The sequence below is a fragment of the Ambystoma mexicanum genome, chromosome 7p (genome assembly GCF_040938575.1).
Source record: "Ambystoma mexicanum isolate Mex_15411 chromosome 7p, UKY_AmexF1_1, whole genome shotgun sequence".
Taxonomy (NCBI): domain Eukaryota; kingdom Metazoa; phylum Chordata; class Amphibia; order Caudata; family Ambystomatidae; genus Ambystoma; species Ambystoma mexicanum.
The window spans coordinates 908560069-908587882 of record NC_090939.1 but is presented as its reverse complement, the minus strand read 5'-3'; the positions used below and the strand labels follow the sequence as shown (position 1 = coordinate 908587882).

At 43.1% G+C, this 27814-nt stretch overlaps 1 long non-coding RNA gene across 1 annotated transcript; it reads right to left on the bottom strand.

The window, feature by feature from the left end:
* Window positions 1-915: 915 nt before the first annotated feature.
* Window positions 916-22952, bottom strand: LOC138525588 (uncharacterized). Its single transcript, XR_011283374.1, has 3 exons — window positions 22697-22952; window positions 9273-9549; window positions 916-3130 (listed from the first exon to the last, which is right to left on the bottom strand). It is a non-coding gene; the product is annotated as an uncharacterized lncRNA (long non-coding RNA).
* Between the last annotated feature and the right edge of the window lie 4862 nt (window positions 22953-27814).

Here is a 27814-nt window from a genome sequence, read left to right as displayed (position 1 = left end):
ACAATAAACAAGAGAAGAACAAGGCAGCAAGTAAAGGACAACCATTAGAGGTTCATTAGCATACCATAAACTATGTACCTGCCGTCAGAAACACATATTAATGTAGCAGTTGCAAAGTGATTCTTTTAAAAAACAAACAATAAGGAAGAGATAAGTGTTTCTCATCGGCAGAGATACACATAAACACAACATGTACCTGCAAGTGAACAAGACTGTACTAATTTCTATCTCTTTAACCTGTTGTGATGTAGTTCCTAGTTATGGTGAAGAAAACATTCATAGCAAAGCATCTACAATTTATGAACACTATAATGATCACAGAACTGTATCCCAGTAAAGGTTATAGTCATATACATTATAGTTCATGACTCACGTAAAAAAAAATAAAAAATTCAGTGCAATAAGTTATTTGTACTTGGTTTCATTTAGCTTGAGTTTGGAGGGAGGAACAGAACCTCCAACAAAATACCAGAATTACTCTTTCAGAGTCTCCGGTTTTCCAGTGTCTCTGCATTACCTGACGAAAATATTAATTAGAATATTCTCAGTGGCAACTACCTGCTTGCATAATAGATAATATTCTCTGCTGCTGTTAAGATGCTTACTTATTTGAAGTCCAAGCTGGGTTCACTCCTGGACATCGAAGTTAGATGTGTTCATCTGATTTTCAAACATTGATACATTCTTAAATTATAAATAATTGTCTGAACAAACTGAGGATTATGTCTGCCTGTAAGTAGATAACAAAGACATGGCAAACACATTTTCTTGTGCGTGGTAACAATGACCACAAACCAAATTAAAAGTGATACAAACTTATATATGAATGAAACATGGTACGAAATGAAGAACAGGAAATGATGCCTATGGCACTCATGGCTGAGGCAAAACTTTTCATGTATACTGCATATTTTTTATTTGCAGGTTTATTGTTAACATCCCATTGAACCAATTACATCAAAATATTAAACTAGCAATACAGTGATAAAACATGTCTATCAAAGTCAAAATTCAATAACTAACTGTTACATTTACCCTCAATAACAATAAGAATCAGAGAATTAAACCTCATATAGAACACAAGTTAACATCACTAAATAAAGACAGTTTATAAAATGGCATTCAAAGAATATTAAAATGTAATATCACATTATTATAAAAATGAATCAATATTTACTCCATGACTTTAAAATGGATCTTAATGATTAAATGACACATATAATAATTCGCAAAATGTAGGTTGAGATTTTCCAGTAAACAATAAGGCCCAAAATTGATCAGTTCAAATGTTGTCCAAGTGTTTTCCCATCTTATTGGATCCTTTACCATACACCTTGTCAAGCTTTCGACATAATGTTAATAAGTGTCAAGGCATCTCAATTTTGCCAGCACAAATACAGCAAGTTCTATTTGGAAAACTGATGTCATTAGCCAATAACTTACAGCCGAGATAATCGTAGATAGGTATACCGAGGTAGATATACCTCTTGATGATTTCAATGACTGTTCCCAAAAGTTGCCAAACGAAATGCTGTTGTCTATTTGTTTTTCCTGATGCTCATGCTCTTGCTTTTATTCAAGTTGATATCCAAATAATTTTCTTTAGAATATTCTTATAATTCGGCCAAACTATGCTCTAAATCATTAGAGGTAGGATCAAGAATATCGCATCTGCTCCATAGATAACCATATTACAGGTAAGGGGGAAAATTGACACAATTACACAAGGTGTCTTCCAAGTCAGTAATGAATAGATGGAAGACAACAGGGGCCAACGTGCACCCCTGTTTCAGTCCAAAAGTAATTATAATTGTCTTACCCAGACAACCATCTTGATCGTTTCGAATCTCTAAGAGGTGTCGGTGTATAGTGCCATAATGAAATGCAGTACATTAGGGTCCAAGCCCCATCGCTGGAGTTTAATCCACAGCTTTTGGCAATTTACAGTGTCAAATGTTTGGAATAGTTGATGAAACATATATAAAGTGATTCACTCTTTTTTTGAAGCTTTGAGCTTATTAAGTAAGCAGGGCACCATAAGTTGGCAAGAGTAATTAAGCCTTTTCTAAATCAAGTCTGATAGTTCTTCAAAATGCCATTCCTATTGATCCAGTTGGTAATTTTCACCAGTATGTAATGGAAAAAGATCTTGGCCATTGAATCAACAACAGCCAATAATCAATAATGTGTGGGTGAATCACAAGGGCCTTTGTTATGGACAGGCAACAGCATGGATTTCTTCCAGCTGATGGGGTTTGTGCCTGTCTTTATGACTGGCCTAAAAATGTATTCGATAATAATTGCCCAGCCATTCGGGTCTCTTTTGAGAACGATGCTTGTTTTTTGATCGGGGGCAAGGGCCCTTGAAGTTCTAAGCTTAAAAATAACTTTCTAGAAGTTCTCCACAGTGATGTGGAGCCCTCACCATTATAAGATGGATACGATCTTACTATAATTTCACTACATGAAATATGCTTGCTAACAAGGAGCGAATGTAGGGCCTCCCATTCAAATCTGAGATAGGATTGATCTCCTGTCTTTTCTGTAAGATCAGATGCGTGGCATTTATAAATCATCCAAAAAGCTTCGTGAATCAGAATTACACAGAACCTTGTTGATTATCTGCCACTGGGCCGAGGCAGGCAATTGCTTATGCTGCCCAACCCTATTTCTATAATTAGTTCTTAATTTAGTTACAATGTCATGGATAACAAGCTGTGTACATCCAGATTTCTTAATGCCTCAACCAACCGAGTGAAATTAGTTCTTCCTTGAAGCTAAAGCAACATTGTATATTGTATTATCACCAGGCTTACAATAACAATTTCTCTTTGCACATTTACTCATGGGTTCCAGGATTTGATCCATTTCATAATACTATTTATCAATATGTAACACTTCAACATTTACGTCAGTAAACACCCAGGCTACCTCCTCATTGAGGTTTTCAACATTGTTTTCTGACCAAACAAGTAATTTGGCTTCCATATTAATGGTGGATGTCCCAGGGATTTGTACTGCATTGGTTCTGTAGGAAGTTTGAAGCCTTGTATTAACCGCAACATGAACTGTTACATGTAATGCAACAGAATTTGTACATCGCTGGCTATTGGTTGGAGGCACATAGGTCCTAAAAAGAACGAAAGATGGAATTAGTTTAGAGCTGAATGAAAAAAAAGTACACCTTCTCTTAAAAAGGCATGTTTTTAAGGCTATCCAGAAACTTAAGTGATCATGTAGTCACTAAGAGGATTCTTTTCAAGTTCAAACCTTTCAATATATTTAAATAGATTGCGTCTTATGAATACATAGGGCCTCATTCCGAGATTGGAGGTAGTCATGGCGCTATTTGCGCCATGACTGCCTCCAATAATGGGTCCGGTACCGGTATGGTTTAATGGGCACTTATCGGTGTAGTCCGACCTCTGCGGGACCGGTAAGTCCCCATTGAAAAAGCCATTCCCAATTCCCATTTGAGCCCCCATAGCGCTCAATGGGAATGGGGAAGGCGCTAATAACAGTACTGCAAATTGCGGTACCATTATTAGCTCTGAAGTCCCTTAACGGGTCCCGTCATAACGCCTGGTCAGACCAGGCGTTAAAGGAGGGACCCGCTAAGGGAACTCGTAGTAGGGCGGTAAGGGATTACCGGCACCGGTCTCCTTACCGGTGCCCGGTACCCCTTACCGCCCTACTCGTAATGAGGCCCATAGTCTATCCAAGAGGTATAGCTCTCATTAAACAAAGTGAATGGTATGACATCACATGAACACCCCTCAGCAAACAGTTGTAACAGCGCTGAATAGGAGATATAGATTTCCTAGTTACTCATAAAAAGGCATTTCATTTCATGATCCAGATCCATGTCAATAGCTATTACATGAAAACTATTTCCCGCTTGGACAAAACAATTATCTCTACTCAGATCATATGACCTAGATAGATACTGCTAGTAATTTAGATCTCCCACTAACTGAGAGGTCAAGATATGACCATTCGTTGGGGAACGTATTCCACATGAGATATGATGTTTCTAGTTTCCAAATTCACAGGGGGATCATTGATGTTAATTGTTAGTATGTTCTGAGGTGCACCACTCAACTTAGTCTCTAGAATCCCAGCCAATACAAAGGGGTTAGAAGCATTAGGCAGAATTTCTAGCATATCGGGTCCATTTATGGCTTGCAGGGAGAGGAGACTCTGAATTCTAGCTAGGGGTCCACATTTCAACAAGGATTAAAGAAGAAGTGGTCCTTATAGTCCCGGAACCGACTCTGTCGCTTCATTCGGAGCGCTGATTTCAAGGTGGCGGATCGCATTGCTCACAGTTCCAAATGCAGCATTCCAGCCTTTTCACGTACGCCAGAAGCGCAGCGTGCAGGTCACGTGATTCCTTATACATCACGAAGTTTGTCAACTCTTCGTGTCGCTACAGTTCTAGCTGATGCTCCATGAGTTCGCTACTAGACCCAACAGTTACAATTTCCCTTTGATTCTACCTATTCTGTCTTTAGCTTAAACTAACTTTGCCTATTACCTATCTCCCAGATTCTTTCCTCAGCTTTCGAAGTGTACCCGATCCATCAGACTGCTACCCGCATCTCGTATCCCGATTCAGTTTCTTGGTCATTTTGCTATCATTTCCCGGGTAATATTAAGTTCCTTAAGTATCCTTCTGGGCTTTGTAGCCTCCCACTCCTAGAGTTTCACTTACCTTTCTCTCTTTGACAGGATTCTTGCTTTCAAGTCCTCTGTGGCTCCCGCCTCTGCGGCTTCTCTCCAGGTATTCAAGACTCGACTGGTTCCGAGGTTAGGGGAAGTCCTATGGTTACTTACCTTCTAATTGCCATATTCACCTACTTCCTTCCTCTTACCTCTCTCTATTGTCATCCTCTCCAGAAGAAGCCTTCCCGAGTTTGAACCTCCATAACCTCAGGTGACGCTGTCTTCACGCCGCTTTCAAGTCACCGGGATACACTTTCTACCAGGGTTTTCTACCCCAGAGGGTTTCCCTGACGGGCACGTACTCCTTCTCGGGGTTTTGTTTCCGAGCAGGGAGTGGCACGTTGGTCGGTGTGATTTTTGCTTTCAGCATTGGCCTGCCATGGAATTATTCAGTCTGCTGAGGTGAGAGTATCATTTGAATCAAAACTGTTAATGTGATACATTGGTTTCCAATTTGTAGCCCTAACGGATAACAGAATAACAGCAAGAGTGTGACACTCATGCTAAATCTATTAGATGTCAGTATTGTGAATGCACAGAACACATATCAGAAAAATGAAGGTTTTGAATTTGGCGTTTCAAAAAATGATGTTATCACTTTGCACCACTACACCATAGTTGTGGGCTTAGTTGCACTGAAAAACATGAGAATAACATACACTAAGTTATACTAATATCCCCTAACCACTAATATCACCTAATAATATTCAGAGCAAGTCAGTTCATGAATTTTATATTAACTTGCTGCAGATTGATAAACTGAATGACCGGGCATTTCTGCTGTGCTAAGTTAGTTTGAAATGCAAGAACAAAAAGCATGAAAAGTTAGATCCGTTTTGGCTTGAAATTAGCCCATTGTTAAGTTTGCAAAATTGGAATGCAGTGCAGCAGAAATGTAACTCTCTCATCCATTTTGCTGCCATTCTAAGCAGCTCGGAATAATCACGTGCTTGAGGGTGGTTGATTAAAAAGGAAGGTGGTTCTGATGAGGAATGACATCACAGAGAAAGGCAGGCACTTTAACATTTAATGTAAGTAAAATGTAAACGTGGGCAGTCTCAGGGAGAGGGCTTAAATAGCGCTGCAATTGTAGGCTGGCTCTCTTGGTCTGGTGTAGGTGTTTTAGAAGACTCTGGCAGTCTCGGGCACTCTTAATCTCTGACTGACACTGAGGGCTTGCAACAACTGCTGACAGGCAACCTCCTGTGTGGATGTTATCCTGATAGACTGTGGTCTCTGGTGGTCCGGGGACATACATAATTAAGCTTCATTATTGGTGATTATCTGGTTTATTGAGATGCAAGCTAAATGAGTGATTACAGGGATATGTTACATGCAATTGTAGGCTGGTGAATTTTCGAATTCATTTTAGGTTCTGAACCAAGCTTTTAAAAGTGGGCAGCTGCATTCATTTTTTAACAAGCTCCAGATGTGACTGAAGCTCTCGCACATTGCAAAGCCTTATGATAAGCACAAGGTCAGCTTTAACAGAGTTCTGTGCATTTATCAAAAATAAATTAATTGTAGCTTGTTTGGAGAAAATGCATTTAACGCGAGTGAATCTTGCATTAGAAATAATTACATCATGTATCGCAGGGAAAACAACTGCAGATGAGTTGTGTTTATAAATACAGTTTTAAAATGTCATGTGGATATGGTGCAGTGCACATCTCATATTGTCTTTTGCATATTTTTAGCTTCTAATAAAAAAACAAAAAGAAAGGTGAATTAGTCTCAGTGTACTTATTCTGTGTTCAGGTTTCTTGGGTTGGTATACAGATGGATGCTGCGTAGGTGGTAAACTCATTTTACTGCAGGCGGTAATTCACTTTATCACATCTAGTAAAATATAAAAAGCAACTGGTCACAGTGAAGTGAATTTTTCTCTGGGGATCTGTGTGAATGATAGTATTTTATGAACATTATAAATGTATTCTGAGATATAGCCAAAAGGGCATAACATGGTATAATAAATAAAATACTGGAAGTGCATGAAATTATGTTCTTGGGTGTACTAATTCCAATCTTGTCTTACAGTTAGTGACCCTGGTACACAATCACCAGGAAGTTCCCTATATTCTAGACTCATCACTATAATACAGAAATACCACCAAAAAGATCACCAAAGTTTACCTCCAAGAAATATCTCTAACAGGCACCTATCAATAGGCGGTGTGCGGTCAAAGGATCGAATTCAAAGGATCGACGGGTCAAAGGATCGACACAAAAGGATCGATGGGTCAAAGGATTGCATTTTCTTTTTAAATTATATATTTTTGGGGGGGTTTTCGTTTGGGGAAAAAAAGTGGTTTTTACCACAAAAACAGGGGTTGGGGTGGCCCCCCAAAAATAAAATTGAAAAAAAAGAAAAAAGAAATTCGATCCTTTGACCCGTCCATCCTTTTGTGTCGATCCTTTGACCCGTCGATCCTTCTGTTGTCGATCCTATGACCTACAACCTCAATAGGCCACTGGACAGTCTTCACACTTGGTTATTACGTGACAATCTTTGAATGACCTTGTAACCATCCAGATAGTATTTACAAGTAAGCCACATTTCCTGTTGGATAAAAACATAAGATTACATTATTAAAGAAAGGCTCTGTCGATTTGTAATGAATGAATTAAACCTCCTTGTATTCCAAGAGACTAAGACCAGTTAGACTGTTTTAACTTTTCTTGGTCAAGCAATTTCTTCTAATGTGACTTCCTCACCACTGAACATTTTAGTACATGAAGGTCTATATTAGACTTGCAATGCCACAACCATTTCGCCTATATGGATTCCAGGCCATTTGAGGCAGAATCTATGTGATTAGGAACAACGTCCATATTCTTTTTTCTTTTCATTGTTTCTATATGAAGGGCTCGATGACAAAACGCAAACACAAAATGTCCTGCCAGTTTACCATAACAAGTTCTGAAATGACTGGCGAGATAAAGTGCACTAGTGCCCAGTTTGTGTCCTTGGCTGGAGTTGATGCGTCTACCAGTACTATATCCATAGATGAGATTAACTGTAGTTGAGGTAAACATTTAAACAATTGGAGAATTCTATTATGATTAAAAAAAGATCTAGAATATGTTGCTCGTAGTTCAGTGAATTGTATTTTGATACAATTATGACACCTGGCATTACCCAGTGGAGTGCCTGGCAAGCATCGAGTGGCATGTTCATTGGGATGGAGGACCCCAGATGAATCATTAGGGTGGAGGGTATCATTATGATCTTATGACCCTCTTCCGAGTCCACCCTTCTTGATCTCAGGTCACTCATCATTTGGATATGCTAAGGCATGCCAGGTCATGGAATTTCCCTGTTTTGAACTATCCTAGCAGCCAAAGTACCTGGTTTTCGCAGATCAACTGTTATCTTGGTGGCTGTGGTAATGGGATCTACTGGTAATAGGTCAAAGTGATTTTTAGACTCCACACATTCCAAGTTACCACCTCAGTCCCTAATGCTAACAACTGGGAGAACCTATAGTTGTTGATAAGTGGTGGACATGTTTGAGAGGTATCATTAATGGCACCCTTCCTGCACATGGCTCTCCCCTTTTTTTCCGTAATCTCCTTGCTTGCCCTCTCTTATTGTTCACAATATGTTTCGGGCTGTCAGCGATAGATAGGGGAGAAAAAGCATTATGATTGGCAATACTCACTGTAGGTATTTGAACACACTGCTCAATGATATCTGCAGCTTGCAAATTGTTAACTGAGCAAGGTGCTGAGATTTCGCTCACCTAGAAGTAGCTTGTCTCAGTCTCTTCACTATCTCCCACCTGGCCATTGCTTAGCTCATTTTCATCAAAATGAGTGTGAGGACCACATCCACCAATTTAGTAATGACTGCTTTCAAGGTTTGCTACTCTTTGAATATGTTGTTGCAAAGTGCAAAAAGTGCTTTCAATAAGGTTATTAACTACACATTAGTTTGATCAGAATCAATTGGCTTGTCAATGGAACTAAAAGATGCATCATAAGTCGGCAAAGAGGCATAAATACTTTCAGAGCTACACACCAAATTGGGAGATTTAGATAGATTAGAGAAATGTGTAGGTGCAATACCAATAATGTTCCCCAACCCATTTGTTCTAGAAGGATTATCCACTTGAGTGACAGTCCCAATTGATTTGTGCTGTAGAGTGAGACACATGTTCAAAAATTAATTATTATCGACTGGATTTTCCGTAAAGATGTCAAACTGGGTCTATATCTGTGTCCCATTCTCAGTGCATTCAGTAATTGCATGTGTCACCACTTCTACTTGTTCAACGATGTGCGGTACACCAGGAACTGTAGGAGGAAGAGGATGCGCAGGAGGCGGTTTTATAAATGCCGTGATTTTGCCTCATTCAGAACGTTGTTGAGCCAGAACATCACTTTCTTCTAACGCATTAGCTAGACTCATCACTGTGGTGTTAGCTATGCACACATCTTTTAAAGTAATGGTTAGTACCGTGACCGCATGTCTTACTTGTGTTAATTACACTGTGTAATTGATATGGCTATCGAATTGTCAGCACAATGAGAAGGAGACCACTTACCATTCAGACAACCAAACAAACTGCAGAAACTACACTTGTGATGCACTTTCAAAGCATGCACGCTATGCGTGTGATGTCCCAGGTAAGTAGCTTCATGTTCCTGTTCAGGTTGAAAAGGAGGGCGGTCCAGCAATAAGGGGTAGGTTCAAGTATCCACAATGATCAGCATGGAGCACTGTAAAAATTACCACCATCCACTGCAGGAACTGCACTTGTGATGCAATTGGAATAGACGTGTGCTATGTGTGTGATGTCCCAGTTAAGTAGCTTCCTGTTCCTGTTCAGGTGGAAAAGAAGGACAGAGTAGCAATGCGAGTTAGGTTCAAGTATCCACAATTATTAGCACAAATCAGTGACAAAACAACCAGCATCCAGTGGAGAACTTGCACTTGTAACAAATGCGTACCGCATTTGACTATGAACAATATGAATTCTTCGATTTCCTTCATCAAAGGGTCTATTTGGCTTTCTACTCCTACATGTATTTGATTGCATGTTTGATTAATATTTTGATCATTTTCTTTGAAGAGTTATTGAGGTTATCTTTCCACATAGCTGTGAATTCTTCAACATCTACTTAATCGATGATGTGAAGCATACAGATTTTTAATCTGTGTAAAAAGTGAATTAATATTCTGAAAAAGAAATGCGTGCAAGACTTTAAAATCGAAATGTATCTTTAATGAAGGAAATAGATTAAATGGATAAATCAAAAGCCATCAAAAATAAATATAACATCACACTTAACTCAATCTTGAAAGAATATCATGATGAAATAACGGATCATGGAAACTACTCGCTGAACACCTGTGACAACTTGCTCTCAAACCTTGACTCTAACTCCCCTTCCGTTCTAATACTCCTTGATCTGCCTTCTGCCTTTGACACAGTCAATCATTCCATCCTCATACATCAGCTCTGTGATACTCTGGGCATTACGGACTTGACACTGGATTGGTTGACCTCCTTCCTTTCGAACCGGCCCTCACAAGTGGATCTAGGCCCTTTTCTCTCCTACACTTCACTCTCTACTTTTGGTGTTCCTCAGGGCTCTATCCTCTCACCGTGGCTTTAGAGCATTTCCCTTGCCCCTCTGGCCCACTTGATATTCACTTTCTCCCCTCATTTCCAGTGTTAGGCTGACGACACACAGCTCTCCTTTAAGCACCCCTCCTCTACCTCCTCATTTTCCTCCCTCATTCCTGATTGTCTGACTGCTATTCAGGTATGGTGTGCTGTGAACGATCTCTGCCTTAATGCCAGTAAGCCTGAGATCCTTCTCATTGGTACTCCTGCCACATCCTTCCCACCTACTCTCTGGCCACCCTCCTTGGGCCCCTCCCCTCACCCTCATGGGAGACAAAAAACATTGGTGTCATCTTCAACTCCTCTCTCTCCTTCTCTCCGCACATCACTGAACTGGCCAAAAAGGCAAGCTTTCAGTTTAACCTTCTCAGAGGCATTCTCCCTTTCCTCACCTTGCTCCAAAAACTCAATGTCTCCAGAGCTCTGGTTCTCTCCTGGTTGGATGACTATAACACCCTCTTCCTTAATCTACCTCTTTCCTCCCTCCTCCCTCTTCAATTAATCCAGAACAGGATTGCAAGATTGATCCTTGGCCCCAGGCCCAGGGGCCACATCGCTACAGCCCTAAAAACTCTCCACTGGTTCCCAGTGGCTGCAAGGATCACATGCAAGACCCTCTGCATCACCCACAAGGTTTACTGGGACCTGGGAACACGCTATATCCAACTTTCTGTACTCAAATATTTCCCTGCTGGAGCCCTTCGGTCCTCTGTCTCAAACACTTTGCAGATCAGACATTTCTCTAAGCAGAGAGTGGGAGGTAGATCTCTTTGCTCGGCAGGAGCCTCCCTCTGGAATGACCTCCTTGCTCCTCTCCATCGTGTGCCGGATCTGCTTAAGTTCATAAGTTTCTCAAGACCTTCCTTTTCTCCTTCTCCTTCTCTCTCCCCCACCCTTGATGATCTCCACCTTCCATTGCGACCGGTTGCCTGTGTACCCTATGGGTCTGACTGTGTCCAGGCCCTCCCTTAACCTGTCCTCTCCCTCACCCTCTACCTGCACTTGCCCCTGGCTCCCTTCACTGACTATCCACGGTTTCTGGCCCAAACCCTTCCTCACACCCCTACCCCTGTTTCCCTGGCCCTTGCCCTCCTGGGCTCCCCCTAGCACTTGCTCAGTCCATAGGGCCCCCACCTCAGGCACTTCTTCCTCATCTCCCAACCCCATCCTTCCTCCCTATTCGTCCCCCTTACCCCCTTGCACTTCTTGTTACTGCACTTGCATGTTCCGAATGTCACAAGGCCTAGTAGGACCGGTATAGGCGTTTTTTATCCCATGTTCCCTCTTTTGTCTTGTGGTGCCTGGAAACACTTTCTGCTGTATCGGTAGGCTGGGTCGGCCCAAAGCCTAAACGAATGGTGGGGGACTTTGTAGTGGTGTCATTTTCAGACCCAACTGTGGTTAGTTATCTGACCAGTTAACAATCTCTCGAGAGGCCTCAAACCTACAGGCTGCAGACTTTACAGCAGCCTAGTTCCTCTGGACTCTTTTTATTCAGGTGTAGAGAGACAGAACACCCCGGGGAAGGGCCAGTGTGGGAATTTTGGGGGAGGGAGAGGCGCAGAGTGAAGGTTAGGGTCCCTGGTATCCACTTTTTGGCTGCAGATGCATCGGGGGCTGGAGGACAAAACCAAACCGAGAAGGTTTGAACCCTTTGAGGGAAAAGGAACCCACTACTGGGTCAGAGCTAGCTAGCCGGTATGAGGGCCTAAACTCATGTGAAGATCTGGACTGACACACAGGCGCCCAAGCCCGTGCGGATGATCAAGAGGAAAGGGCGGAGCAGGTGGGTATAGAGTTTGGTGCGGCAGGGTGGGCACTTAACATGGCATCCCGGGAGTCCTGCTGGTTTTCATGGAATATAGCTGGGTCAAGGGAGAAGTTTGATAGGGCAGACATCGTTGAGCTATTAAAAGCCCACAAGTCATTCTCCTACAGGAAGGTTGGCCACTGGAGACCTTGTTGCCAGATGATTTTTTATCATTTGGGATTCCTGCAAAGAAAAATGCGAGAGGAAGATGCTTTGGGGGCCTGGCAACTCTAATCAAGATATCTCTTGATTGTAGCGTGAGGATATTGGAAACTAACATGGACTTCCTACACGTGATCCGTATTCCCCTGTTAAGGGTGATCCGCTTCTAATTATAAACTTGTATAATATTCTGCATAAAACAGAGTTGGACATGCTATGAAGGGTCAAGGTGTTCATAGATGATTTATTAGAAAGCAAGAATAATTGTAATGAGCACTGTATATGGGAGATGATTTCAACCTCAAAATGGGGGTAGGTTTGGCCAAGCATTTATTAGACCCACTAGAGGATCAGCTGTTAAGAATCCCACAGCCCCCGATGAAGGTTGAAGGGTCTGCGCTAAGGGCCTTCAAATGAGTTCATGGCTTACATAATGGGGTTTTGCACGGTCAATGGTCGCTTAGCACCCGACATACCAGGCCACCTGGCCTTCAATAACCACCAAGGTTTGTCTACAATTGATTATTTTTGCATTTCATGTGATCTATGGGTTAGGGCTGTGGGTTTCGAAGTACTGCCAGATGTCAATAGCAATCATCATCCAATCTGCTTGACAGTGAAGAGGGTTCTGGGGGAGGTTGGCCCCTGCAATATCTCTGCGGGTCCGACAAATGTGATAGCTCCTTGTACTAGGAGAATCAAATAGGACAAAATTCAGGATGCTAATTTGCATATATCTACCTTATCTGAGAACTTACCTCTAATTCTTGGTATTTTGGATGCCCCCTCAACCTCTGGGTTGGTTGTGGAATAATTTGTTGAGTTATTGGGGGCCTTTACTAAAAGTTTCATGGTACTCAGCAAGAGGAATGGGAAGGCTCCAAATAAAGGGTGGTTTAATGAGGCCTGCAAATTTGCAAAGAAAGCACTGCTGAGGGCCTTAAAGGTTCCGGTTTGCAGTAGGGGCGAAATTGCGCATGCCAGACCAAATCATCGGGGGGAGCTAAAGAGAAGGAAAATGGAAATTGAAGGGGAAGCTTGGGAGGGATTTCTGGACACTTTGAAACGTAACAACCAGAAAGCCTTTTGGGAATATGTGAAGGGGGGTGCAACCCGGTCCATATTGGAAAGGTTGAGTGGGACCCATGTGGATTAGGCAGCATGGTTGGAGCATTTCAGGAATCTGTTTAGTGGAGGGACTCTAGAGGATAGATCTGGGCAGAGTCACTCTTGTTTGATGTTCAGGCTGGAGGATGTGTCCTGGCCGATTAGCGAGCAAGCTCGAAATCGCGCTCCGGGTTCAGATGTGATTCCTTCAGACCTATTTCAGGATCCCTTTGATTTGTGGGCCCCGCTACTAACAGTAGTGTTTAATGCCTGTATTGAATCGGCCGTTGTCCATCTTTATGGATAAAGCTCATTATTTTCCCCATCTTTAAGAAGGGGGATCCAGCGAGCCCGATATCATCTAAACCGATTTCGGTCTTGAATACGTCTTTTAAGATTTTCAGAAGGGCTTTGCTGGGGTTAATATAAGTCTGGCTTTTTGAGGAGTCTGTCCTGTCCGATTAGCAGATTGGCTTTCAAGCTGTACCTATTGGTGTCCAATTCAGTCTTTTGTAGGGGTCAGGGTGTGTATTCAGCGTTCATGGACCTGAGCACGGCCTTCGATAAAGTAGATAGGTCAAAGTTGTGGACTGTGCTCAGGTCCATGGGTTGCCCAGGGACTATCCTGAAGGTTTGGGAGTATATACACAGAGAAAATGAGGCCTTTGTGCGCAGTGGTCTGGGGGACACTGTAAAGGTTGTTTCAAGGTTGGGTGTGGTGCCCGGCAGGGATGTGTTTTGGCACCAATCTGCTTTTGCATGTATATTAATGGGCTCCTAAGGATTTGGTTGATACGAAGGCCGACTATTTGGTTTTGGGGGGCAGGGCCTTTCCTGTGCTGGCATACGTGGATGATACTCTGTTGCTACCCAAGACTCCCAGAGCACCACAGATTCTCATTTATGCATATTCGACCTTCATGGGTAACCTGGGACTCAAGATTAACACTAAGAAATCGATTGTAATGGGCTCTGTGGGCAGAGAAGGGACAGAGAAAATGCCTCCTATGTTGTGTAATGGGGAAATCATCCCAAGGGTGAAGGAGTTTGATTACCCGGGGATCAGATTGTCAGAATTACTAACAGGGATGGCACATTTGAATAAACAATCAGCGAAATTAACCCAAGAAGTAGGGGGAATTTCACGCTTTCTGTCTCGCTATAAGGGGCCAACCATTAGATGTTGTGCTAAAGATATATTCTGCACAGACAAAGGCCGTTACCTTGTATGGTGCTCCATTATGGGGTTTTCAAAAAGCCAAAAAGGTACAATTGAAGGAGAATTTTTTACAAGACTACTGGGTCTCCCAAGTTCCTCTCCCTGTTTCTCCCTTCATAGTGAAATGGGTATGGAATTTTGGGAAGTCCCGTGGGCGCTGGCCCCAATAATTTATGGATCTGGGAAAATGAACGTGCTTTCCTCTGCCATTTTATAATCAGGTCTTTAATGTCTAAGGATGGTTGGAGAAGAATCCTGTGGCTTGATTATATTGACAAAGCCTTGTCTGAGGGCAATATAAGGGTCATTTTACCCCCAGATGCCCTACTGATGAAAGCCCAGATGAGGAGTTATAAATGCATTTTGGGGGAAGTGTTTGCAGTGAAAAGGACCTTTTTGGAGCATGAGATTAATTCAGACAAAGAGCATGAAGTGATTAGCTGGGCAAAGGAGATACAGTTCTATTTACTTTTGGGCACTACCAGGAAAGATCGCTGGCTAATCACACGTGCAAGATTTGACTGTCTCCTCTTGAGGGAAACCACGGCTAAATTGAGAGGTTATTCTGATTTGGCAGGGTGCCCGGTGTGTGGTCATATAAAAGAGGACTTGGCCCACTTGTTATTGTTTTCCACTGGATATAGCAGAATCAGACTGTCAACCTTATTGCCGGTCCTAAGGGAAGCTAACATGTGCACCTATAGGCCTGCTATCTTGTTTCATTTGAGCGCTGATTCTGTTCTAAAAGCATGGGCATAACAATCTTTTTTTTAAAAGAGCCATGCATTACAGGAAGGGGCTGTTAAGCGAATTAACCTTCATGGCTAGTACGTTTCATCTGCCCTGCTATAGTTTTTTTACCAGAAGACCAGGGGATCTGATTATTTGCTATTTGTCTTCCATATGGCTGCTGTTGCAAATGTCATTTTGTACTTTTTTAAAATATTTCTAGTATTGGAGTTTCTGTATTGTTATTTTATGTACTGTATTTTGTGATGTAATCTGATACGATTTAATTTTATGTGGAATTTTTAGGGAGGGATTTTATTGATTTTATTGATTCTGATTGATTCTGTGTTATGTATATTATTTGTGTTTGATGGATGTTGTATCCGTATAAACATATTGACTAACTGACTGTATCGGGACCATACAAACGTTCAATAAATAAATACAAATAAAACTGCATAAAACCGAATAATTCTCTTGGAACTAGAAAGACTCCAGGGATATTACTTCAGGAAGTTTTAAAGTCAATTCAGACCCAGAAAGCAACAATAGCAAAGAGGAAAGCACTTCCGCTGACAGTATGATGACGACAAACTAGACAAACTGCCCATAACCAAGATATTTTGTTAGTTAAATCTGCAGATTTAGAAAAGGTAAAAAAACACAGATACATGCCACGTTTGTCACCCCTTTTCTTCTCTAAATTAAAATATTAAGGACATTTGTTTTGGAATACATGCCAGATTGTTTTGGTAATTTGTTTCACCACATTGGCAAATGCAACCCACAATATGTTGTATCTGGCACTCAATATCGAAATATCAACAGTGAGAACTGAATTCAGCAATAATGCTAGTTAGAGGTTAGTGAAGACTATATAACCGATTAAGGTTTCGATCGCTTGTTCAACATGGGCATAGTGCCACCCTTTATGGGAAATCTAGCAACATAACACCCTCAGCCCTCTTCTTGCCTTATCACATTGGCATTGGCTTGACATTGTGGTGAATAGAAATGTTTTATTGGCTGAAAGTGGCTGTATTTCCTCTTGGTGGATTCTGGGCCTTTATTGTAGAATGTGGTGTCTGACAGAACGGGTTTTGAAATGTATTCTTCTTTTGACAGGGAGCCAGTGGTGGATCTGGGGGCCTGGGGTGATGTGTTCCAATTTTTGGAGTCGAGCGAGAGCATTTTGTGCTCTTTATAGTTTGGTTAGTAAGTATTCCATGAAGCCAAGATAGCGGCTTTTGGCGTAGACTAATGTAAATAGTACTAGTGTGATGTCGGTCATGGTTTTGTACCAGAAGGTCAAGTAGGCATGATGAACTGGATACTCTGGAGATGAAAGAAACATCTTCTCACAATGGGGTTTCAAGGCCCATGAAGGGTCCAACGTGTTTGCTCATTGTATTAGGCTGTGAGCTGGTTTCAATTTCTTCAGTCCAGGGTTTGATGTTCGAATTGTTTCTGTGGTGTTGCTAATCATCCTTTCTGATTTGGTTGGGTTACGTCACAGCAGCTTTATTCAACAAACTGTCCTACAGACAGTAATCACAACATCAACAATTCATTAAAACAATAGAAACAAATTACAATAAAAAATATGATAATCACCAAGAATAGGACATTAATGTAGAATTAAAATGTTTTAAAATCATACAGTTCCCATTCTTGTGCATAGTGTCTGCTCAAGGCTTGTGTATATCCTGTTCAGACGCAACTACGCAATTCGAATTAACCATGCCCCATGCACAAATGTAGTCACTGCAAAGGTTATGCCACTCCATTTAGTGGATTTGCACATGGCCAAAGCATCATGTTGATGAATACAGTGTTCTCTCAAAAGGGGTCTGAGGTGTGTTGCTCTAAGCTTCGTATATCCCGAAACAGAAAATGAGAAATTGTTCAATAGTTTCTATGCTATATGACAAGCAGGGCAGATATCGGAATCCATTGATTTCTAAAAGTATAATAGGTTTGCTTGTGGAAGGGTGTCTAGGAGAAGTCTTCTGAAGAGTGATCATGCATATGATAGCCTAATCATATCAAGATAACCCTCATAGCCAAACTCTTCTTCACTGGCCCAATATGTGGAGGCAAGGAGTCTTGCGCTCTTCTTAGCATAATCTCCACACTTTCATCCATTTACTGGGTGTTAGGCCATAAATGAAGGATCCACAAGGAAGCCACGGTCGATTTAATGTGGTCACCCTATCGGAAAACCTGTCCACCGTCCTGTGACATTATGTCCTGAAGTGCGTCTATGTATTTTCCCAAATTTGGGGATGACCACAGTCTCACCCAGTATAGCAATGGCTTAATCGCTGCAATGTCTGCTATACATTTCATTTATAAAATTATGTTCAAACTACTTTTTGTCAGATTCAATATTCTTTACTGAAATGTGTTTGAAATAATTGCAAGTTTTGTAGTATTATCAAAACCCCATACTTCCGAATTGTATATTGGCGCTGCCCTCGTCTGCATATTATGTATGTTAATTCTTGGTAAGAGCGCTCCATTTTCATGGTCTTTAGCTAATTTTATAACCGCATTACTGGTTCTTTCTAGTGAGAGGCATGACATTTCTGTCTGTTCAGACCATTTTCCATTACCCATAAAACTAGTATCTAAATATTCATACCTGGACACCTGCTCTATGCTATTCCCCGTCCAGTCTTGGGGGCTTCTTAAACGGCGGGTAGAAGACCACTGCTTTCAATTTGCCAAGGTTTATAGTAAGGCCTTTGTTTTTACACCCTTCATTTACTATCTTTCACTGCTTCTTAAGACAAACAAGAGTTAACAAAATTGAAATATCATCGTCTGTGAATAATAACAAAGGAATCCTGTCCAGCCCTAATTTGGGTGCATCTCTCTGCAAATAGGTAATAGTATCGTTGAGACTATTGATGAAAATGCAAAATAGTGTTGGTGCCAGGAGGCATCCTTGTCTTACACCAGTGTGGGTTTTTAGGCGAGTAGTTGTGTCTCCCAAGAGTTTAGAACAAACAACCGCTTTGTTGTTAGTATATAGGCTTTGTAGCCTGCATCATTTAGTGCTTCTGGCAATTTACATTTGGTACTTCATCGATAGTGGTTTTCAGCTCTACAGAAATGACACAAAGGTTGACCTTCCTTAGTAATGTGTATTTTTGAAACAACAGTAAGAGTCTGAAGGACTGGTCTGTGGTACTAAGACCTGGCTGGAACTCTGGCTGAAGATGACTTATTACTTATTTTTCTACCATCCAACTGGTAATATGCATCAGCACAACCTTTGCATAGATGAATATTGAGATTGGCCAATAATTAGCTGGGTCAAGGCATGGTTTCCACATTCATCCAGGATGGCAGAACCCAGGCCTGATCTGCCACAGCATTAAGAAGCCCAAAAAGGACCGGAGGACAGATATTTAAAACTGTAACAGGGATTTTGTCTGGACCTGGTCCCTTTCCACCGTTTTGACTAACTAGTGCACTTCGGACCTCTCCCATTGTGAATTGTAATATGGCGTTAATACCCTGTTCCAAGGGCTGCAATGGGGGGTAACGGCCCAGCAGCCCAATTTATCAGCCCAATGGCTTCAGGTCATTACCCCCATTCCAGCCTTTGGAACAGGGGATTAAAGGTATTAGCAGCCTGGGTTGCCAAAGCGGTATCCGGGGTGCTAAAAAAAGTATTTTTCTTTATTCAACGGGATGGCGCACGCAGGAAAATACTTTTTCCAAGATGGCTGCCATGGAAAGGGAAGGCAGGGCTTCCCTTTCCATGGTGAGCAGCGGCGGCAGCAGCACTCGCAGACACAGAAATAAGGTAAGTGGGGGTTGGGGGGGTGAGACAAAAACTAAAAAAAGGGGGGCGGAGGGTGGGGGAAGACGGATGTCAGACGGCATGGAACGCAAGCTTTCACCAGCAATTCAAGCCCGCGTTCTGAGCCACCTGATTGGCTGGCTCCCCCCACCAGGGTGCTAATACTTGGTTATCATATTATGTTCTGCAATCTCATGTTTATCTCTTACCGAAACGGTACCCTCAAAATATTGTTTATGTTTCGGTATATAATTGCGTGAAATGTCTAAACCAGACATCGACAATATATCTGTGTATGAAGTTGCTATTTACCTCATCCTGTCACGTAACCAATTACCATAATGCAGAACTATCAGTTCCTTTATTATTCTTGGGCTCAGATAAGAGTGCATTTTTTACGTCCCAGCACTCTTTATCAAGGCCACTTCGAGTGCCTGATAGCCCTAGAATTGCTTGAGGACTGATTTTGCCTAGATCTTGCACACCCTTGTCACACACATACACATGCAAGAGAGTCAACCCTCTGGTACAGGACACCTGAAGTTGTGCACACTGGATCGCCCCCTATTTGAGTCCGGCGCTCACCACATCTGCTGCTCAACCACAGTTTCAAAACAGAAGGAGAGCAGATGGGGCGCCCCTTTCGTGAACTCCTTGCACTTTCTCCTCAGCTTCATATTTTGTGTGCTCTACAAATAATAAATGGAGGCTCATTTTCGGGTTCCCTGTTATTTTATTGGCAGGGACCCATTTCTTATTCATTTTCACATGCATGGATCCCTCCCACCAAATGTTTCTCATTTGCATGAATGAGTGCAAAAGGGAGTGGAAAAAGGTGGAGTACATGCTTGTACGACGCCCTTTTGCAGTCCACCATGTAAATAGAGTAAAAAGCTGCCTGCTATGTAGGCATGGCAGGCAGGGTTTGCAATAGATCTGTATGGTGCAAAAAGCCAGCAGACTCGATAGAAATCCCTAGCATTTGCGCCAGCATGAAAATCCATGCTGGCGCAAATGCTGGAGTATTTGTATGGAAGCGAGGAAGGAAGGAAGCGGCGGAAACGTAAGTTACGTTGCGCCCCTCCTCATTGCCACACAAATCAATGAAAATTAGCCATGACGGAAATGAAATGCGAAAAAACCTCACACAAGGTTTTTATGTGTTTCATTTACGTTACAGCTCATTTAAAATGCACTCTCATAGAAACAACTTGGTTTATATAACTCTCGGCTGCGCCATGCTGACTTTTCGTAGCACAGAATGTAAATGGCGTTGCTGTTATTACCCAATTATTAGTAACCAATTGATTAACTTTGGAACGACCAAAGGCTCAGCCAGCCAGGGACATCATTTCACCAAAATGCCAGGGGTAACAGAAGTGACATCACATGCCCCCGAGTGACATCACAGGAAATTATGCCATTTCAACCCGCTCTCCCGAGTGACATCGCAGGAAGTGATCGCATTTGACTCCCCCTCCCTTGATATCACCAGACGTTGCATCCTAAGGCATTATCCCTGAGTATATGTTAGACTTTCCTCTGCACACCAGAACACTGCTAACATCTCCACAACACCTACCTCGGGTTCCCACACTACTCCCTCCAGGGTTCGAGACTCTCGACGTGATGTGGTTGCCCCAAAGGACCGAAAGATCTGTACCAGGTACAACGTACGTGCTCGGTTGCAGCCCTTCCTGCATTGGCAGTTGCCATGGAGAACATACAGCAGAAGGGGCGGCGGAACACCTCCGCATAGATCATTCATTTGCTCGCGTGATTCAGAGCGGCGTCTCCCACGTGATCATGGTGGACGTCACATGACTCAGAAGCGCACAGTATATAAAGCTTAATGCACTGAGCACTCATCGCTTCTCAGCTGTCTTCAACTCTGTTTGGCGCTACGTTTTATATACTCTGTTGGTTTACCTTGATCTTGGATATTTCACCTGGAATTCTTCGGATTACCCTTTTGTACCTTTGCTTGGAACTGTTTAACCATTGCTGAACCTCACCCCGTCCCTCACCTGTCTTCGGATCATCCCTTGGTACTTTGTTGGACTTCTACGCCATTGCCCTTTGGGAACTCAAACTACGTCTTCAGCTCTACAGGTGGACTCTCCTGTATCCACACCTGACTCCGTTCCCTATTGTTCTGGGGACCGCCTCTCATCTGAGTCTCGAACCTCCTTCACTAGGTTTCCCGGGCTTTCTAATCACCGGATAGGTAAGATTACTCAGACCCTTTGATTACTGTGTTATATTGTATTTGCCTGGTACTTAACCTCGTTCTTTCTGCAGAAGCATCGGTGTTCCAGAGGTTCCGTGGATCCGGGAAGTAACATCTCCCACCTGTGGCTCCAAAGGTCGCACAGCGGGTTTCTTTTGGTTCCCCTGTGCGTCACTTGGGGACAGAGGTCTCAACGGTCTACACGACACTCAAGTCAGAACAGTACACTAAGACAAACATGGTTACAATATCAATGTAATATGACACACATGTAATACAAGAATGGATCATCATATGTAGCAGTGTGCCAAGGCCTTTATTATCACAGAAGAGTATGAACCCAAATGATAAATCCCCTCTTTATGTGAATCCGCCCTGTTATTTCAACATGACTACAGAGTGAAATCACATTCTGGGGGGACAGGGGCGGAAAGGCGGGTGTAGGAATGAGCGAAAGCCATGATAGAAGGGGTGAGAGGGAAATATTTCAAAAGGGAAAAGATGTTCTTATACAGTTGCGGTTCCTTCACTTTTCTGATCATAAAACTTAAAATGCAGTTTCTTCCCAGATTGACCCCGTTTTCTTCTGATTCAAAAAGTTACCTTGTTTCATGGACTCATTATTCCGGCACAAAAAAGTCAGACATCTCCGATATTCATCTCCTTCAGAACATACAGCTAACTTTAAAATGGTTTCATTAGTGCATTGGCAAATACTGCTACCAGAGAATCCTCCTGTATGTATTCAAAGTGCCTAGGAACTAAACATTTCAAGTTCTTAAACATTACTATTATCACACTCTCACACTTTCAAACAAGTATCATTTTTTTGTTTTATATACACATCCAACCATACAAGGTCTGCTACAAGGCCAGGGGCTCTGTGTGCAAGCAACCTAGTCTCACACTTTACTTTTTCTTCCTTTCACCAAAAAATCAGGGTTGTGGACCCGAGCTGCTCAGCGCGGGCCTTCTTAACTGCAGCAAAAGAAATTCTGCTACTAGACCAGGGGTTCTGTGTGCAACCAACCTACTCGCACTCTTTACTTTTTCTTTCTTTCACCAATAAATCAGGACTGTGGACCCGAGTTGCTCAGCGCTGGCGCTCTTTACTGCAGCAAAAGAAATTCTGCTACAAGAGCAAGGGATAAACTTGAATTTGTAAAATGTAAATATTTGTACAGTGTGTGTAATTTTTCAAATAAAATGGACACACACGTACAGATACATACACAAGTAGCATGCCCACAATCACCCTGACACTTACCCGCATGCTGGTTGTAGCCCGCCGAACGGCCCCAGACATTATTCTGCCCTTTGGTCGGAGCCAGCACCTGCCCTCTGAACTGGTGGAAGGGGCGAGCGGGTGACAGTCTCATCATCTGGTGGTGCCGAGCATCTGCGCAGAGACACACCGAGTCCAGGCGAGTTGGAATTGGATGTTGAGGGCACCCTGGGCATCAAATTAAGATTCTTTCTCCCCAGAGGTGCGCAGCGCTCAGTATTACTTTTTTTTCCTCTCAGCGCCGGGCCCTTAGCTCTGATAAAAAGGCGCAATTGCGCATGCGCAGCGCTCTCGGTTAAGCTAATGGTTGCTAAGCAACCCTTGCAAGGCTTGTAGAACTGAAGGCCAAACAAGGCGACACATTGGCGCCTGTGCTCGCCTGCCGCTCAAACAGCAAACTGACGATGAACCATGAGCTCGAGAACGTGCAGTGCAGACAGAGCCTGCAGACACAGTGGGGCCCACCACCAGGGCCAGCTTGCGCGTTATGCTTTTTTTAACTAGCAGTTTTCTGTTTTCAAAAGGGGTCTGTCCCCTGTTGAAATCAGCAAACTGTTTCTTAAAAACCCATGCTCCAGTCCAGAGCTCTCAGGAGTGCAGCAGAGGTCACAACTGTGACCACAGAGGTCGCACTTGTGACCTCTGGTGACTCACAAATGACGTCCCTGCAGTCAGCACGGACAGCTTCAGAATCTGAGGCCTGGAAGTCACACAGAGGTCACAGCAGGAATCACGTTACTCAATGGGGATCATTTTGACACTGGGGACCAACTACGTGTACACTTTCACGTAAACGGGTCCCTGCCGCCGATTTCTCCTCATTTGCATGGTGGAGTGCAAAATGGGAGTTGGAAAAGGTGGCGTAAGTGCAGTTACAGTGGATTATAATTTCTTAAAATCGGCATTGTGCATTATGTTTTTGATGTTGCAGTTGCAGTTTCAGTCGCTGTCATAACAGCTATGGTGTTGTAGCTGGTCTGCGGTTCACACAACAAATTGGATTTTTTTCATTTCTGGAAGAGTTATTGCTTCTTGCAAATTGAAGGTAGGAACAATGTAAATTGGTGAATCTAGGTGGAAATAGGTTTATGTTTTGCCAGACATCAGTGAGGAACACACACCTCTTTGTGCAGAGGCATCCGACCACCTCCCCACACATCTGCCATGCTAGTGCTCCAAATATCCCTATGACTTTCTTTCCCGCTCTGGGAAACAAAAGGTAATACACACTTGTTTGTTTGCGCAGGCTTTTCCCCCGCAACTCCATTTTTTCTGCAACATGGTTAACAGCCTGCTACAATGTGTCTGGGGACTCTCGAGGCGGCACCATCCCATAGAACAGGTCATGAAGCCGTGTTCGTTCTCGCCTATTTTCTATGGTTAACAGCCATGCTGTGTCATTGCAGCTCACACGTTTGGGGTTACAGAACCCGTGTTCCACTAAGATCTGCAATTTGCACAGGTACTATGGCTGACCTGTATATAAGGAAGTGCAAATGTAAGGTTTCCCCAAATGAAATGGAGGTTGATCTGGGTGGAGCCACAACTTGTTGGCTCTTGGTCCATGCCAGAGAATCTAAGAAAAGGCAGTATGACCTCTGACGCAAAGTCAGGGAAATGGTCCTTGAGACAAAGGAACATTGACATAGCCACACGGTGCTTCTCCAAATGAATACAACTCCCATCAAGGAGCAGGGTCTTGCCATTAACGGTGTGGCATAGAGTCAATATGTCCGATGTAAATGAACAACGGCCGTCTTCCAATACCTTTATCTTGCCAAGGTATATGTACTGTCATATGTACTGTTGTGCACACTCGTGGGAATGAACCCCTTCCATGCAGCTTTGTATATCTTTGTCCAGAGGCACCAGACAGACATGAAGAGCAACACATACAGGGGTGGTCTGGGAAGCAAAAGAGGACCTGGAAATGTTTTGCAACGAGGTCCCACGGTCACCATGGCGGCAAGCCCAAACCCTCTAAAAAGAGCAAAACACAAGAGGACTCTCACAAAAGAGGACCAGCGTGCATAGAGACCCATTAGTTCCTTCTTGGCCAGTCCTGACTAAACACATCCCAACCCAGACCGGGACAGCACAAGAAGAGTTCACCTGTTGAAGATGTTGCCACTAATGCAATCCGGCAGGAATCATCAGTACAGGAACCACTCGAGGTGACAGCTTTGTCTGTACCTCAGCGGCAATAAAAGAAGGTTGATTACTGTACCAGGCTATGAAGAGGTGACACTGGAGACTGAGCTTCTAGTCAAGAATCAAGGGGAACTTGGTGAAAACGAGGCCAGGTTTGTCGAAAACCACGGAGAGCCAGTGTGAGTTGATTGCAGGTCTTACAAAGCAAGTGCATGAAGCACTCATCAAGAAAGAACCCAGTAGGATAACCAGAGCAGTAAATCTCCTGTGCACAGCAATTTAAGAATCCAATAAAAAAGCAAGCTATTCATGGTGCACTAATTGAAGGATGCCAACCCATGCACCAGAGATAATGTCATTGTGGAGTTAGTGTTGTTTGACCATAACTGAAAAGTTTGCTGTTCACATGACCATAGCTAACTTGACCATTACGGTCAAACAACCCATAGTCTAGAAATACACGCCCCATCCGCTCCCCCTTACTTACCTTTTGGCGGCACACCTCATTGAGTGCCGCCGACTCCCCTGACTCCCTGCAACACTGGTTCCCTTCACGTATGTGCTTGGGAACCGACGCCGCAGGGACCATTCCTTTTTTTTCCTCCTTTTTAAAAAACTGTATTCCCATATGTGGAAGACATCCCTGCAACCTCGGTTCCCCTTGTTCGCTATAATGGGTTTCTACGGCATATTTGTTGGAAATTCGAGGCTACACAAGATTTTCATACAGGCTACATTCGGTCAAATATGCCATCTCTCGGGAGGATAGCTCATGGGCAACGTGCTTGCCTTGGAAGCAAGATGACACGGAGCAACAAACGTTTGATCCCCGGGTCCGCGCTTGGAAACCTCTGGGGATTAAGCGCTTTATAAATAACCTATCATATCATATCATACAGTTTTTTATATTCGGTCTTTTGCTGTATTTCCATCATTGTGTACAGCGTTGCCAGAAATGAAACCAGACGATGAGGAGTCGCCCTTGACCTCAATCTCTTAATTGCAGCAGTTGATATGAGGCTCCATCAGCTGGGATGATACCTCAGGGGCAAAGTATTTGGGCCTCATTATGAGTATGCCAGTCCAATAGCAACAGTACTGGTATGCTACCGGCACTGTTGTTACTGGACCGGCATACTCTGAGTTCTGCGAGCAGGTGTCTTTCAGCCCTCCAGGTCTGACCTGGCGGGCGGAACGGCACCCGCTCACAGACCTTGATGGTAGCACCGGCACCATTCATATTGGTGCCGCTGCTACCGTTCTCCCCATTCCCATTGAGTCCAATGGGACTCGGAGGGGAATGAAGAGTAATTTTTTCCGGCACCCAGCAATGGGGAATTACCGGGACTGCCTGGGCTGTAATGCCCGGTAAGTCCCCATTGCTGGCCGCCGGAAAAAAAATTACTCTAGCGGTTGCCGTTTTGCTTTTACCAGCACGGCTACCGGCATGGTCATAACAAGGGCCAAGGAAGCAAGACAACACTAAGCAGCACACATTTGAATCCCTGTTCTCCTCTCAAATGCTGGTTTCCGGTATTAAGTGGATTATAAAAGAGTAATTAATCAATTTGATGAATCTCCAAGACTCCCATGTAACATTCAAAGTGGGTGCAGGCGATAGGCTAAGGGGCAGGTGGGTGCTTTAGCAAAGCATCTTAATTAGTACAGAGGCAGGAGTAGTGAAACTAAACTTAGCAGAACTGTGCTTCTCAAAATGTGATCATGTGGTTAGCACTTTGACAATTCAAGAAGTTGTCTGGCAAAACTGCATAAACAGTGATGATATTTGAAATGCAGTAAGTGGCAAGTAGCAAAATTCAAATATGTTTCTATTTGTAAAAATAACGTATATTGCCACAGTGCCCTATGTCATAAAGCACAATTGTCCATATTTTTTACTGTGCACTTGAGATGCCAATCATGGCCAGTGTGTTAAAGCAAAGAAATGTTGCGCTAGCATCTAATGAATTGTCCTTCATTGCCACTTTATAATGTTCTTTCGCTTGATGTTTGTAGTCCTTTATCTTGTTCCCCCAACAAATTGCTTTCCTCCATTAGCGGATTGTTTCTATGTGGGCCAATATCCTGAAAAGTAGAAAGCGAAAGTATTATTCATCCTGCTTTGTCAGCTGTGCGTGTGGTTATGCGCGTGTGAATGTATGTGTGTGTAAGTCTCCACGACTTACATGTAACCAGCAAATTCTACCTTTAAGTAGCCTCAGTACGAGTTTGGCGGTAATTTGTCAGTAAATCACCTAATAACTGCTGCAGTCGATTCCCGGTACTATGAGAGGAAGCAGGGTGGTGTTAATCCTCATTTTCAGAGTCCATACGAATCCATGAAGATTATGGCGGAATTACTGAAAGCGGTAATTCCACTGCAGTAATTTCATCGATTGTTGGCCTTAAAATGGAGGATTTTCCTCAAGCATGATCCTCTAGGTACATTTTGAACTTTAACGCCAAACATCGGAATGTGTTGCTGCATTAAAAATGATGGTATTTTACCAGGAAAAAAAAGTGGCAGTCACGGAATTACCACCACTTTTTTACTGCACCACCAAACAGGTGATGAGGCCTCATGCTCTTTCAAATCTATCCCTTGTTTGTAAATGGACCACATCAAGGCAATAAGCCCCAAGACGGTGGGCCCATACTGCCCCAGGTAATACCCCTGGGCTCATAGTTACAGGCACGAGCATAACGAGGGCCTTAACGAAGACCCCGGGGGCATTACCGCGGGCAGCATTAGGCTGCCGTCAAGGGGCTTATTGCCATTAGTATTCCGGGTTCTGCAGGCTTGGGATACTAGTTTTCCAGAGTTTGCAGCCCCGGAATACTAATGGCTGATGAAACCTTTTCAAGCAGCATTTCTTTTGCCGTTTGAAAATGTTTAGTCGCAGTACGCATTAGTTCTAGGAACACTAGAACGCGCGTACTGCTTCATTA